The following is a 14,626-nucleotide window of genomic DNA, read 5'->3' on the forward strand; positions in this document are numbered from 1 at the left end:
TTTGAACGTGGTGTTGGAGAAGACTCTTGAGAGTCCCTTGGATTGCAAGGAGATCCAACCAGTCCATTCTGAAGGAGATCAGCCCTGGGATTTCTTTGGAAGGAATGATGCTGAAGCTGAAACTCCAGTACTTTGGCCACCTCATGCGAAGAGTTGACTTATTGGAAGAGACTCTGATGCTGGGAGGGACTGGGGGCAGGAGGAGAAGGGGATGACAGAGGATGAGATGGCTGGATGGCATCACTGACTCGATGGACATGAGTCTGAGTGAACTCCGGGAGTTGTCGATGGACAGGGAGGCCTGGCGAGCTGTGATTCATGGGGTCTCAAAGAGTCGGACACGACTGAGTGAATGAACTGAGCTGATATATATGTACCACAACTTCTTTCTCCACTCATCTGTCAATGGATATCTATGTTGCTTTCTCTTGAAACTGCTAATCTTGAGCCAAGGTACAGGAGGATGGAAGGTTGTCAGTGCAGAATCACCTCATGGTAATACCCTTGAGTGAAAGTCTGTTAAGTTTTATGCTTAGGATTTCCAACACTTCTTTGGTTTGTGTCTTCCCTACACCTGAAAGTTCAGTTCTTTCTGAAATGTTGTAAGTGATCTCAGACTTTTTCCAATTTTCCAAAATTAATGTAAATTTTTAAATTTACATTAACCACAGTCATAATCTCTTGCTTGCAACCAAAGAACATGAACGTAGGATCCATAAATTCAGAAGTAAACATGGGCTTCACACCTATCGTGTGAAGTTCAGTTGTACCCCCTTCACAGAAAAGAGAAGACGCAAGACTGTCTAAGGCAATCCAGAGAATTGGGAGAGCCAGCACTGGAGTCAGATTATTTGACTCTGTGTTGAATATTCTTTGAACTTGTCTATGTCAGGCTCAATCTGCTTCCTATAATAAAGCTAAAAACAGTTATTTTCTTCAAAGGAAAGTGAGTGTAAACATGAAGGCTCAGGTTATGAAACAAGGGAAAATGTGAAGTACTTTTGCCCATATTGGGCTTGGAAGCCAACAAGCAAAAACAGAACAAATTGTCCCCAAAGTTCACAACATAAAATAAGACAAATCCTGAAAATTAAGTTGACAAGCATATAGAGCAGTGTATTTTTTTTAATTAAACTGATAAAGATCCCCAGTTTCACATAAATCAATGAAAAACAACAAACTTACAGTGCTCAAAGGAAGGAAATTTATGAGTTGCTGAAAGGAGAACATAAAAAAGAAAAAAATTAATGAAATAATCCATGCTTTGTTGACCTCCTTTCCTTAGGATAGGTGATGGGTTGGGGGAAAGGAAGCAAAGAGGAAGAGAGATAGCAGCTTCCACAAGTTAATTTCTAGGGTTGTCCTTCATGGAGGGTACATCAGGCAGAAACAATGACTGCCTTCTTCCACCTTGGGAATAAAAGGAGCATAAAATTAAAATAAAGATTAGAAGCAGCCTTGATTCTTGGGAGATCCTCTCGAAGGAGTCTCTTTACGGCCCTGTTGATACATTGTACAAGATAGATGTGCTCCTGTCATTTCATACAGAATTAATTTTTACAAATTCAAACCATTTAAAAAGTTTTATTTCATTATAATGGCTTAATTTCTAGTAGATGGATGCAAAATATGCATGCCTCCTGCCCTCACAGAGTCATTGGCAATCAGTCATGGCACTGTTTCCCAGTGAGCTAGTTAAGGATCAGAATCCTTCCCAACACAGCTTCCAGGGAACCATCCCAGCCAGCCAGAGTATGCCCACAAGGGAAAATCTATTTGACATCTCTGGCCTAGTTACAAGGGTAGGTTTCTGAGGCAGGTGGATGAGGACTAACAGCAGCATTGTGTCCTGTGCATGCTTGGGCAAAGAACTGAACTGCTCTGAGCCCCATTGCTAAGAATTGAAGTATATGTTGTCTTAAAGTTCAAAGAAATATATGTACACCTGGGTCATATTTTGAGCTGTTGATTTATGTCTTTTCCTGCCAAGATTTCACTTTCTAACTCCCTGTCTACCACCCACTGAAGCACAGGGCAGTGTCTAAGAGGAGCTAAGTGGTCAGAAAGGAAGGAGAAGTAACCTTCAGAAACACGCCAGCTTTTGTTTTTACAAATGGAAGCTTATCAGAGAATATAGAGGTTCCAGAGGAATTAGAAGGGAGAACAGGCATTATGGAAGAAACAAAGTTGTTAGAAAAAGTAACAGGAAGGAAGGCTTTCCTCTGATTAAAAGGAGATTCTCCAGGTTCATTGAGAGACTCTGCATGTATTTGGGCAGGTCCTACTTCCTAGCAGGACCCCAGAAAATAGTGGCCACATGTGCATGAGATTTGTTGGGGTTCTGTGTCTCAGCAGAGGGGCTCGGGCCCCAGCTGATGTGCCTCCAAGGAGCCACTGGATCTGAAAGGCCATGAGAGCTGGATTAGGGGATATTCCTGAGGGAACATGTGTGCAGAGTGATTCAGGCTAGAGGGCCCTTGGACTGTGTACCATGGTACCTTGTCACCTAATGTTAATGTTGTGGCCTTTTGGGTTTGCAAACCCCAGTGATGACTGAGGTTAAGTTTCCTGTCATCCTGGTAGGATAAGAGCTCAAAATAAAAAATAAATTGTTGCTGTTGTTCAGTCACTAAGTCATTTCTAACTCTACATGACCCCTTGGCCTGCAGCATGCCAGACTCCCCTGTTCTTGGCTATCTCCAAGGTGCAATATTTCTTACACCCTTGAATCTGAACTGAGATTCATACCTGTTACCTCTGTATACCACCTAGAGCAGTGCCAGGTCCACAGTGAACACCTTAAACCACTGTTGTTATTAGGAAAGGTATTAAAGAAATCCTTTTGGAAAAGTGAAGAATTCATTTACACTGTGTATGTCCATGGAGAAGGCAATGGCACCCCACTCCAGTACTCTTGCCTGGAAAATCCCATGGACAGGGAACCTGGTGGGCTGCAGTCCATGGGGTCGCTAAGAGTCGGACACGACTGAGCGACTTCACTTTCACTTTTCACTTTCCTGCATTGGAGAAGGAAATGGCAACCCACTCCAGTGTTCTTGCCTGGAGAATCCCAGGGATGGGGAAGCCTGATGGGCTACTGCCTATGGGGTCTCACAGAGTCGGACATGACTGAAGTGACTTAGCAGTAGCAGTGTATATCCATCCCAGTAAAACCACATTTTTCTCTTCATTGGATTATTCTCAACTTTTCCATGCCCCTAGTCCAGACCTCGTCACTCCCTTCCCTGCTCTATTCTGTGCCCCAGAAGGCTGACCCATATGGGCTGCCTGCTCCAGGCTCACTTGCCGGTGGGCATCTGGTTGGGTCTGAGTAGAGGGATACACCAGCAGGAGCTGGGAGTGTGGGAGAGAAAGTTGGAGCTTTCTTACCAGTTCTCTCTCTGCTAGGCTCAAGGGTCTGGACATGGCTGCAACCCTGGGTGACCGCAGGTCTCCTGGTGGTCCCTTCTTTGTGAGTGTGTGCTAAGTCACTTCAGTGATGTCCAACTCATTCTGACCGTATGGACTGTAGTCTGCCAGGCTCCTTCGTCCATGGGATTCTCCAGGAAAGAATACTGAAGTGGGTTGCCGTGCCTTCCTCCAGGGGATCTTTCCAACCCAAGGATCAAACCCACAGCTCTTATGTCTCCTGCATTGGCAGGCGGGTTCTTTCCCACTAGGCCATCTGGAAAACCTGGTCCCTTCTTCACCAGACTACAATCACACTACTTTTTCCTTTACCCCTTTAGGCCTCGAGGTGGGAATGGCTTCCTCCTCCTGTTGTTAACTTCTGGGACCTCAAAACTCCTAGTCAGTTCTCTAGCCCTTCCTTTCCTCCCAGGGCAGTCTTTTCTTTATCTTTATTTGAAGCATCTGAATAGAATTGTTTCCTGCTAGGACCTTGACTGATAACATAAGCAAGATTATTCTTTGGGTTGTTTTCCCCTTGATGGGGATGGTTATAGTGACCTGGTCACTTTGTGCAACTCAGATTCTATTCGGACCCACAGTTTCTATCAGTCAGTGTGAAGGCTGATTGGGTCAGTCAGTGGCTGGCGCCATGGAGCTGTGCTCAGTGAAAGATTAGGAAGATGCGGTCAGTGCCTTCAAAGGTGTTGGCATCGCTGACCTGAGTTCAAGTTTCATTTCTACTTAGGATTTACTTGCACTCGGGTAATTTAAATAACCTCTGTAAGTAATCATTTCTTTGTGTGCAATGTGTGCTTGATATGAGCAATCACCACCTAGGGATTGCTCATATCCCTGTGCTGAGAGTAAATGAGATGACGAAAGTGCTCAGCAGACATGGATCAGCTCTGAGTGTGTGAATGTGGTCAGAAGGATTGCTCTTCGGCATCAGCAATTAGTTTTTGTAAAGTCAACCCATTGTTTTAGCTTCAGGGTTCTGATCAGTTCCAGTAATGTAGCTTCTCTGGCAAAGTCTTTGTTGCTGCTGCTGCTAAGTCACTTCAGTTGTGTCCGACCCTTAGCGACCCCATGGACTGCAGCCTACCAGGCTCCTCCATCCATGGGATTTTCTGGGCAAGAGCACTGGAGTGGGGTGCCATTGCGTCCTCCGGGCAAAGTCTTTACTGTGCAGCAGTAGGACTCTTGGCAGTGATTGTCATCCCTGGCTGCACATTGGAATAATCTGGGGAGCTATAGCAAATACTTCTGCCTGGGGCCCACCTCTAAAGACTCTAGTTTTGTTCACTTGGAGTAATCCAGGCATCTAGATTTTTCAAAACTTCCCAAATGAGTCCAACTGCAGCCAGAATGAAGAACTTCTGGTCAGGACATTACACTGCCTCTCCAAGTTTGGGAATGAAGGTCTCAGGTACTGGCATCTAGGGACCCATCAGTGGAGAGAGCCCGACATGAGCACCTACAGGGGAGCAGGTATTTTGCTTACTTTGTCCTTTAATCCCATCAATAATCTCATGGCTTCCATTCCCACAGTGAAGATGAAGAAATAGACTCAGAGATTAACATTCCCAGTGTCCCATTTCTGGTAAATGGCAGAGCTGGGGTTAGAAACAGCTGACTCCATGGCTACATTCTTTCAGAACTTTTGGACATTGCTTTAGAGTTAATTCTTTCTTATTTGTTTCAGGATTTATTATTTAAAAATTTTTTTGTAAACCAGATGGCCAGAAAAAAATTAATTATATGCTCAAATTCTCCTGTGACTGGATTGGTTCATGATTTTAAAATAGTCCAACTTCATTTCAAATAAGCCACTCTGTCCTTCTTCTTTTCTTCTGGGATTTTATCAAAGACCTCCCTTTTGATCAGATGTCACATATGCACTGCATAATGTGTATGTTTGAAAATAAGTTTCTCTCATTGAAAAACACATTGTGAGACTTCCTTTTTTGTTCTGGTGTAGCCAGGGCCTTCCAAATACTTATCATCTCTGGGCTCCAGTTTCCCATTCAGCAAGTTTAGGGGAATGAAGTAAATGATTTCTAAGGTCTTTCCTGGTGTTTATTCCCTACGCTGCTCGCTGACTATACCTCTGAGACAGAAGTTGCCTGATTGGCTGTTAAGCACCAGCTGTTCTGTGTGGAGTGCAGGAGCCTATGGTGGAGAGAATGCACACGGTGCCCTGGTGGGAAGCCCTTTCTGGCCTGAGTACAGTCTCTGTCCACTGATGGAGGCTGTGGATACCTATAGTCACTCTGCCAGGCTCATGTCTCAAAATTAGCCTCTTCTTTAGGGGTTCAGTGTCTGTGAAAGGGGATCATTTCAGGAACAGAGGCTGAGCTGAGCTGGGAGGGTGACTGGGTTTACGGAACAAAGTTGGACTTGGTAGAGAACTAGGGCTTCCCTTACCTGTATAGGATCCCCATTCATTCATCCGTCCATATCTTTCCCAAGACAGAGGTGGGCCAATGGAAATCAAAATCCAGGCTTCATATATCTTTTTTTTCTCCCTGGATACTCTGGCAAAGACCAGGTTATGACCCAAGCATCCTTTTGAATTGAGATAGCATTTGGCAGCAAATCTTTTATAAATGATGGCATTGACATTATATCTCTGTTTCAGTAATTTACTCCCCACAGTAATTTTGACTTAGTTTGTTCTACACAGAGGGTTATTTTAATCATCGTTTCAGTTTTATTGATGAGGGCTCTTGGAAAAAATGATTAGAGGATTAGTTTAAAATTATCCCCAGCAAATTTAAAACAATAACAGGGATATGAATACAGACTAAAACAAATCAAGGGCTGTCATAGATGTATCAAAGGCTATTGTTTGATAAATTGTGGACATAATGGCAGCATTAATGGCAAGGCTTGGATCCACCTTCTTTTAGTCAACTTGTCCCTGATGTTGATCCTGTCTCTCCCCTCTTCCTGCCCTTTAGTGATGCTCACTTTGCATTTGTGCCTCTTTTCCTTCCTTTCTGAGCCATGTTTGGGCCATCCGATCTCTCCAGTCCAAAGAACCCTTTTCATTCCCTCCTGTCCCTGGAAGCTTTCATTAGAACCAATGTGGCTACCTTCAAGGGACAGGTTGGTATCATCTGCTTATTATTTTAGGAGGGATTCTATTGGTTTCCCAGGATACTAATAATTATCCTGAGGAAGAAAGTGTGGGGTGTGTATGAAAAAATTTCTTCAGGGAATGTTGAGTTAAAGGTAAAAATGTTTATTTGTTCTCTGCAAGACTTTGATATCAGAGTCTTTAGTACACTATTGAGCTTAGTGAGTCTTCCAATGAAAAGTCATGGTGTACAGCTTTCTCCAGAGTCCCATGGTTTACCTCTAGTAAGGGGGATGTGCAATGTAAGGAGACATGGGAGAATAAGGGAAATGTGAATCTCTATACAATTAGAGCAGTTACACTAAGTGTGTATCTCCAGCCTCATGGAGATGGGGACGTATTCTAAGACTGGGATGCTCCAGGGGGGCTCCAAATTGCTCAGTTCATGGACTCTGGTGTCTTCTCATCCATGGGACCCACATATTTGCTGGAATATACTCCTCTCTACTACAATTACCAATTCTCTCTATGTAGTTCCGGATTCATGAGAAAGATTTTCCCAAACCAGCTATTGACTTCTTTCCCTGGTTGGGTGGAATTTTGTGTCAAGCCCTGCCACAGGCCACTAAAATGAATGTGAGTGCACTGCCCTGTGGGCTCCAGTGCTGTCAGGGGTCACCTCTGAGCAAAGTCAGCTTTAGCACCACTTCCCCAGCGCAGAGTTGAGCAGCTTAAGCTGGAGGGGCAGCTGGGAGAGGCAGTCTCATGAGTAGTGATATATCCAAGATAGTCCACTCTGGAGCACTGTGAGCATACCCCCTGCCTTTCCCTCTCTAGTCATTTCCAAAGCTACCACTTTTTCCAAACCTTTGCATTCATCATCTCTTGTGATATACACAAAAACTCTGGGAAATAGGTATTATCATATTGACTCACAGACAAGATATTGAGCCTCACCAAAATGTCAGCAAAAGTAAGCCTAAAGTCAAACCTTTAGTAAATGGCAAAATCAAAATTCAACCATAGTTCTGTATGTTTCCCAGATATGTTCACCTTCAGCACTGTTATATGGCTTCTGTCAGGCACACACTTAACCCAGAGAACCAACCAGAGTCACTGCCGCCCAGTGATGCCACCCCTGGGCCTGCAGATCAGACTGCCTGGACTCTGCCTCAGCCAAAGTAGAGTGTGATCTTTCAAGTTGACAGCTGCGAAGCCATCTCACCTGCATGTGGGAGGGAGCACAAGTCATGACGAAGAGGGCATGGAGAGCCTCTGTTGTCCCAGAGCCTCGTAGTGAAGGTGTTGATTGCCAAGCACTTGCATTAGTAGGTGTCTGGATGGTTCTTGCAAATGTGCAGCCAGGTGGCATGCTCAAACACCCCTTTTTCTGCTAAGGCAAGAAATCACTGTCTAGGTTTGAAGGAAGGACAGGTGAGTTACACTGTAGATTCTGTGGTCCATGAGTGCTTCACTTGGAGCACCCTGTCAGGAGGTCAGCTCAGTCAAGTGCATCCCTGCTTCTTTACTTCCATATGGTCTCGACTGACTCTCTGGGAAGACACGCTGCCAGAGAAAACCCGGCTGCCCACAGTGGCTCTCTTTTAAAAAACAAAGTCAACCAACCCAGAGCTTAAGCTTTTAACAGCAGATTTTCTATTAGTTTAGGTTTAGCGAAGTTGGACAATGTGGTCATATAAGTAGGTTTAAATTTATGGAGGAACTTCCAAACTCTGTTATGAGTGAAACCATCTTATGTGTCCTGAACTGCCTATTCCTGGTTTCTGAATGTGATGGGATGTTCAGTGGGGGAGGTAGGAGAATTAGCATCAATGGCCAATAAGCACAGGGTGGGGCCAGGAAAACTGACCAAGCAGTGGGAGTTAGCACCACAGGCCAGGGGATTCCAGGCATTCTTACCACTGCCCATCTAGTCTGGCTGGGGTCAGAGTCCAGGTAGTCTAATGCCTGTGACCAGTGATTCTGGTTGATTCTCCGGGTTAAGTACATGCCTGATAGAAGCCATATAACAGAGCTGAAGGTGAACACATTTGGGAAACAGGCAGAACTGTGGTTGAATTTTGATTTTTGCTATCTACTAGATGTTTGACCTCAGGCTTACTTTTGCTGAAATTTCAGTGAGGCTCAATATTCTTGTCTGTGAGTCAATATAATACCTATTTCCCAGAGTTTTTGTGTATATTACAAGGGATGATGTATGCAAAGGTTTGGAAAAATACCTGACACCTCAGTAAATATCTCTGTCTCTCTTTGAATCAGAGAATAAGTGGATTTTCTTTTACTTAATAAAACCGGTGGACTTACCCTGGCACATACATCTCCCCTCATTGCTGCCTCATTCCTCGTTCTCTTTTATTAAGCAGGGAAAAAAACCTGATTTTCTGAAGGTGATGGAGAAGCCTTTGAATCAAAAAGCTCAAATCCCACCTGGTGTGTTTCACCCTTCCTTTTAGGTTCTTATAAAATTATTATTGCTGGCACCACCCTGCCAGCCTCAGGAGTGTACTCTCCTCTCCATCCCCTGACTTTAAATTACTTATACCAAGCGTGGATATACTCATTACTCCTCTCTGAAGTCTGACTTAGATATGACCTGAGCAGATATTCTATGAGAAGCCATCTTTCCCAAGAGACTAAGAATCCCATCTCTTGTTTCTCTTCTCTGCTAAAGCAGCTGACATTTTCAAGCACTACTAAATGTTAAAGAACAAGTAGAAATTGCTTACATACTTCATATTTATGATTCTGCCCCAAAGTCCTTTATGCACAAGTCATTCAGGCCCTGTCCTGTGCTTTTTCCTGATAATCTATACTCTAGGAGTGCATGTTGGGGGGTGGATGTGGGTACAGGGGGCTGGGGATAGTAAGGGAGGGGAGGGTTGGCACAGCTTTGCAGGCCTGAGCTCCTCATTCCCAGACCCTTGTTTCTCTTCACTAAGAGGTGACAGCAACGCCTTTCTCCAACAGGGAACCCAGCCACCTCACCACCTTGTAGGTCCCCTGAGGGTCCAGACTTCCGGTTTAAGAGCCAGTCTGACACACCCTCAACTAGTTAAAGCCAAGAGTGACTTAGCCTGCAGGTTACTCCCACCTGCAGAGGGAAAGCCCTTTCTTTGTAAGATCTGACCACAGAGCGGTCAAAGCATCCACGTGATGATGTTACCCCACACAGCTTCTGATGTCTCTCCCAGGATCTCTCACGCACCTGACAAAGGACAATGGACAGGAAGTCCAGTGTGGAGTCCAGGCAGCAGAGAGGCTGGCGGGGTTAGGGCAGGAGGTCAAGGGCTTCCCTGTGGGAAAGCTGAGGCTAAAAGGGACCTTCATAGGCCATCCCAGAGTGCAGGTGGGGATGGTGGCAGCCGATGTTCATGTAGGTGTGTAGGGACTAAAAATGATCACCTCCAAGTTAGAGGCCAGCAGTGTGGGAGCCCAAACCATCCCTGGACCCCACTGGATGGTGGGGGAGGGGCTTATATAGGATCAACAAGTCTGGCTTTTAGGGGCATGGGCCTTGGCAGGGCTGACCTTGAATCGGCAGAAGCAAAGCTTGTTGAAGGCAGCTGGGGGAGGTGTGCTGGGGTAATGATGGAGATCTCTCTCTTGGTCTTGCTCCCAGCATGCAGGTTCAGCCTTTTCCCTTGTTTTAGCCTCTTCTCTCTCTTCCTTAGATGAATAAGCATCCCCTGGGTGCCTGTTAAGATTGCAGTTTCCTGGGACTCATCCCCAGTGATTCAGTTTGTCTGGGCTGGGGGCCCAGTTACCTGAAATTTTAACAGCCACACAGGCTGCTTCTAAAACAGGGGTCTATGGATTCCACTTTACAAATGTTACCTTTGATGACTACATAAAATCTAGCACTGGGTTTTATTTACCTTATCTGAAGTGGTATGAAGACAATCTGTTCTGAAGAATGTCCACACACCACTGATAACTGTTGACTGAACTTGAACTTGTTGTTGACTTTCTGACTACATCCTGGGCATTAGCCAGGAGATAAAACTAATGTAACACAAAGCTGTAATTTCAGCTTACCAGACACATACATGTATAGGCATATAGTTCACAGCTCTGTTCTTATCTGTGTGTATACATGGAGTTCATTTATCTGACTCTAAGTGGCAGGATTGCCATTCAGGAATTAAAACCCATTTCTACAAATTGCTGGGAGCTGCTGCTGCTCCTGATTATGGACCCAGTGAACAAACAGAAATGCTAATGTTCCTCTGTTGTTATTGCTGCAATCTGATGTTTCCCCCTGAAAACTCTAAAAGCCTTTGCAATGTTTTTATCTAATGAGGATGTGAATCACAAATGTTTCCCAAGTAATAAGATAACTTCTCTGCAAGACCTCAGAGTTTAACTCTTTCTTTTCTTGTGTGTGGAGCAGAAGAAATGTTTGAGGAGGCTCAGTCTCTGTGTATGTGGAGGGTAGCATCTAGTGTCTTTCCTTGGGGTGCTTGCTGAGGATGATTCTGGAAGGTCAGAGCTCTTTCAGTGGAGGGCTGTGCTGCTGCTGCAACTGAATGTGGTGGTGCTTCTGGCTGGTCGAGCTGATCCTAGGTTAGCCTCAGGCTGAGTTCTGTATGATTTTATTTTTGGGTTCTGTGTCGTTAGGTTTGGAGATCATTTATTATGTGGTTGGAGGGGACCAGCACTGCATACTCATTCAATTGGAGTCCTGATATCTGGGATGTTTTCCTGTCTGTCACTAATCGGCGGAGCAACCCTAGACAAGACACTGACTCTCTTAATCTTTGGTTTTCTCGTCTGTGAGCTAGGGACGGTACTTGTCTTACCTTCACATTCTTTGAGTGGGCCAAAGGAAACTGGGTGGGGAAGTTCTGTGGGAAATATACACCTATCCAAGTCTGAATAGTACTATTATTTTAGGCTTGATTTTTATACAAAGCCATGATGGGAAAATACATCATGGTCTTTATATCAATATCCGCCTTTCAGAAATCCACTTCGAAATCAACATTATTGTTATAAAGTTTTAAAAAGACAACCCAGCAGAATATTGAGTCTTCTCTCCTCTTCCTGACAATGATTTTTTTTTCTTATTTTTCAAAATTACGTGATGACTAGGAATCTTTCATCAGGGGAACTCAATGCATGCAGGACCCTATTTACCTGTGCTTCCACAAGTGGTCAATCTCATCAAAGCACGTTGCAGAATTATAGCTCCTGAGACACCAGTGGTTCCCATGGTGATGGCAGAAGGTAGGAACTTCCTGTGGTGCCGCCAGAATTGTCACTGGTCATCTGAGATGTCCAGTATCGGGGGTACTTACAGCTGGAACCATGAAGCCATGAAACTGGGTGAGAGGTGGTTCTGCACAGACCCCCTAGACAGCTTACAAACGTCTGTGACTTAGCATTTACTAAGAGTCACCATTTTTCTGTTCTACAAACAGGGTTCACATTGGTGACTCAATCAAATTCAAAACTTGTTAGCACATTGAATGTGAAATCACCTAGGAAAGTTTGAAATGGGAGACAAATATAAGATGTCATTTTGATATTTCTAAGAGTCTTATTTCTAAGATACTATTTTTGATATTTTTACATCTCTGAACTCTTCTTTCTTTAAAAAAAATTGTTTATTGAGATATAACATGTATTCCATAAACAGCACACATCTTAAGTTGCATGTAAACTCATTAATTCTTAAAATTTCACATTCTTAAAAAAAGCCTGCTGTACCTTATGTGCTTTACCAAGAAGGTGTTATTGCAGTGGGCTATGTGTTAAGATCAGATTCATCCAGGCATTCAAGCTGATAAAATAATATTATGGGGCTGGAAGTGGCTCCTTATATATGTCTTTCCAGTCATGTGTGTTTCAATGCATTTACATATGCATAAATAATTTGAGCACATAGATGGCAGAACAAGATATTAGTTCTGTAGGAATGTGAGTGTGTAGGGGGAGGTGTGTGTGTATGTGCATGTGTCTAATTAAGATTCTTTTGGCTACAAGGAGCAGAGCACCAGGGAAGAAAAAGGATAAGGCCAGGTACCTGGGCCTCGTCTGGAATGGAAAACAGCACAGGCTTGGGTACCAGGTTCCTCCCCACTGTGGGCTGCGTTCACCTCCCTCTGTGTGACTGTTCTACCTCATCTTTGTCACTTGGTCCTCTATTTCTTACTCATAGTTTCTTCTTCCTCTTAACTATGTGATTTGTGCATGGCTTCAGCATGCTCTGGCCCCACTCTACATTAAGCCATTTTTCTTTTTTTTTTAGTTTTGGCTCCTACTAGTGATGGAACAGTCTTTCCCACGTTTCTTAGTTTAAATTGTAGAGACAGAAAGTATTCTGCTGCTGACCAGCCTGCTGTTTGGTTGTTTGGAGCTCTAGAGTTCACTTCTGGCCCCATACGCTGTGGCCAGGGAGGGTGGGGAAGGCACTTGTGGGAAAAAACATGGCTCCCTATGTCTTTGCCTTGAGCAGAGACAATTAGTGGTATGTCCTGAATGTTAAGGAAGGAAGGGAGGGAGAGAGGGAAGAAAGAAGAGGGAGGGAGGAGAGACGGAAGGAGGACGGGATGGAGGTGTAAAGTCAGGAAAGCTTTTCACAGGAAATGAAGTTTGTGTGGACCTTAACCAAGAATAGGGACAGACTGGTAATGAGGATGAGAAAGGGCATTTTAGTCTTAAGACTAGTCTTATTCAAAAGTAGGTTTGCTGGATGCTATACTCAATATGAGTCAACAGTGTGAAGTGACTGCTAAGAAAGTGAATGCCATTTAGGTGGTATTAATGGCTGCGCTTTGCTGGAGCAGCCGTGAAGAGATACCCCACGCCCAAAGTAAGAGAAACCCAAGTAAGATGGTAGGTGATGCAAGAGGGCATCAGAGGGCAAACACACTGAAACCATACTCACAGAAAACTAGTCAATCTAATCATACTAGGACCACAGCCTTGTCTAACTCAATGAAACTAAGCCATGCCTATGGGACAACCCAAGATGGGTGGGTCATGGTGGAGAGACCTGACAGAATGTGGTCCACTGGAGAAGGGAATGGCAAACCAATTCAGTATTCTTGCCTTGAGAACCCCATGAACAGTATGAAAAGGCAAAATGATAGGATACAGGTCAGTAGGTGCCCAATATGCTACTGGAGATCAGTGGAGAAATAACTCCAGAAAGAATGAAGGGATGGAACCAAAGCAAAAACAATACCCAGTTGTGGATGTGACTGGTGATAGAAGCAAGGTCCGATGCTGTAAAGAGCAATATTGCATAGGAACCTGGAATGTCAGGTCCATGAATCAAGGCAAATTGGAAGTGGTCAAATAAGAGATGGCAAGAGTGAATGTCGACATTCTAGGAATCAGCAAGCTGAAATGGATTAGAATGGATGAATTTAACTCAGATGACCATTATATCTACTACTGCGGGCAGGAATCCCTTAGAAGAAATGGAGTAGCCATCATGGTCAACAAAAAAGTCCGAAATGCAGTACTTGGATGCAATCTCAAAAACGACAGAATGATCTCTGTTCATTTCCAAGGCAAACCATTCAATATCACAGTAATCCAAGTCTATGCCCCAACCAGTAATGCTGAAGAAGCTGAAGTTGAATGGTTCTATGAAGCCCTACAAGACCTTTTAGAACTAACACCCAAAAAAGATGTCCTTTTCATTATAGGGGACTGGAATGCAAAAGTAGGAAGTCAAGAAACACCTGGAGTAACAGGCAAATTTGGCCTTGGAATACGGAATGAAGCAGGGCAAAGACTAATAGAGTTTTGCGAGGAAAATGCACTGGTCATAACAAACACCCTCTTCCAACAACACAAGAGAAGACTCTACACATGGACATCACCAGATGGTCAACACCGAAATCAGATTGATTCTATTCTTTGCAGCCAAAGATGGAGAAGCTCTGTACAGTCAGCAAAAACAAGACCAGGAGCTGACTGTGGCTCAGACCATGAACTCCTTATTGCCAAATTCAGACTTAAATTGAAGAAAGTAGGGAAAACCACTAGACCATTCAGGTATGACCTAAATCAAAGCCCTTATGATTATACAGTGGAAGTCAGAAATAGATTTAAGGGCCTAGATCTGATAGATAGAGTGCCTGATGAACTATGGAATGAGGT

This window comes from Bison bison, unplaced genomic scaffold (assembly GCF_000754665.1).
Source record: "Bison bison bison isolate TAMUID 2011002044 unplaced genomic scaffold, Bison_UMD1.0 scf7180017864370, whole genome shotgun sequence".
Taxonomy (NCBI): domain Eukaryota; kingdom Metazoa; phylum Chordata; class Mammalia; order Artiodactyla; family Bovidae; genus Bison; species Bison bison.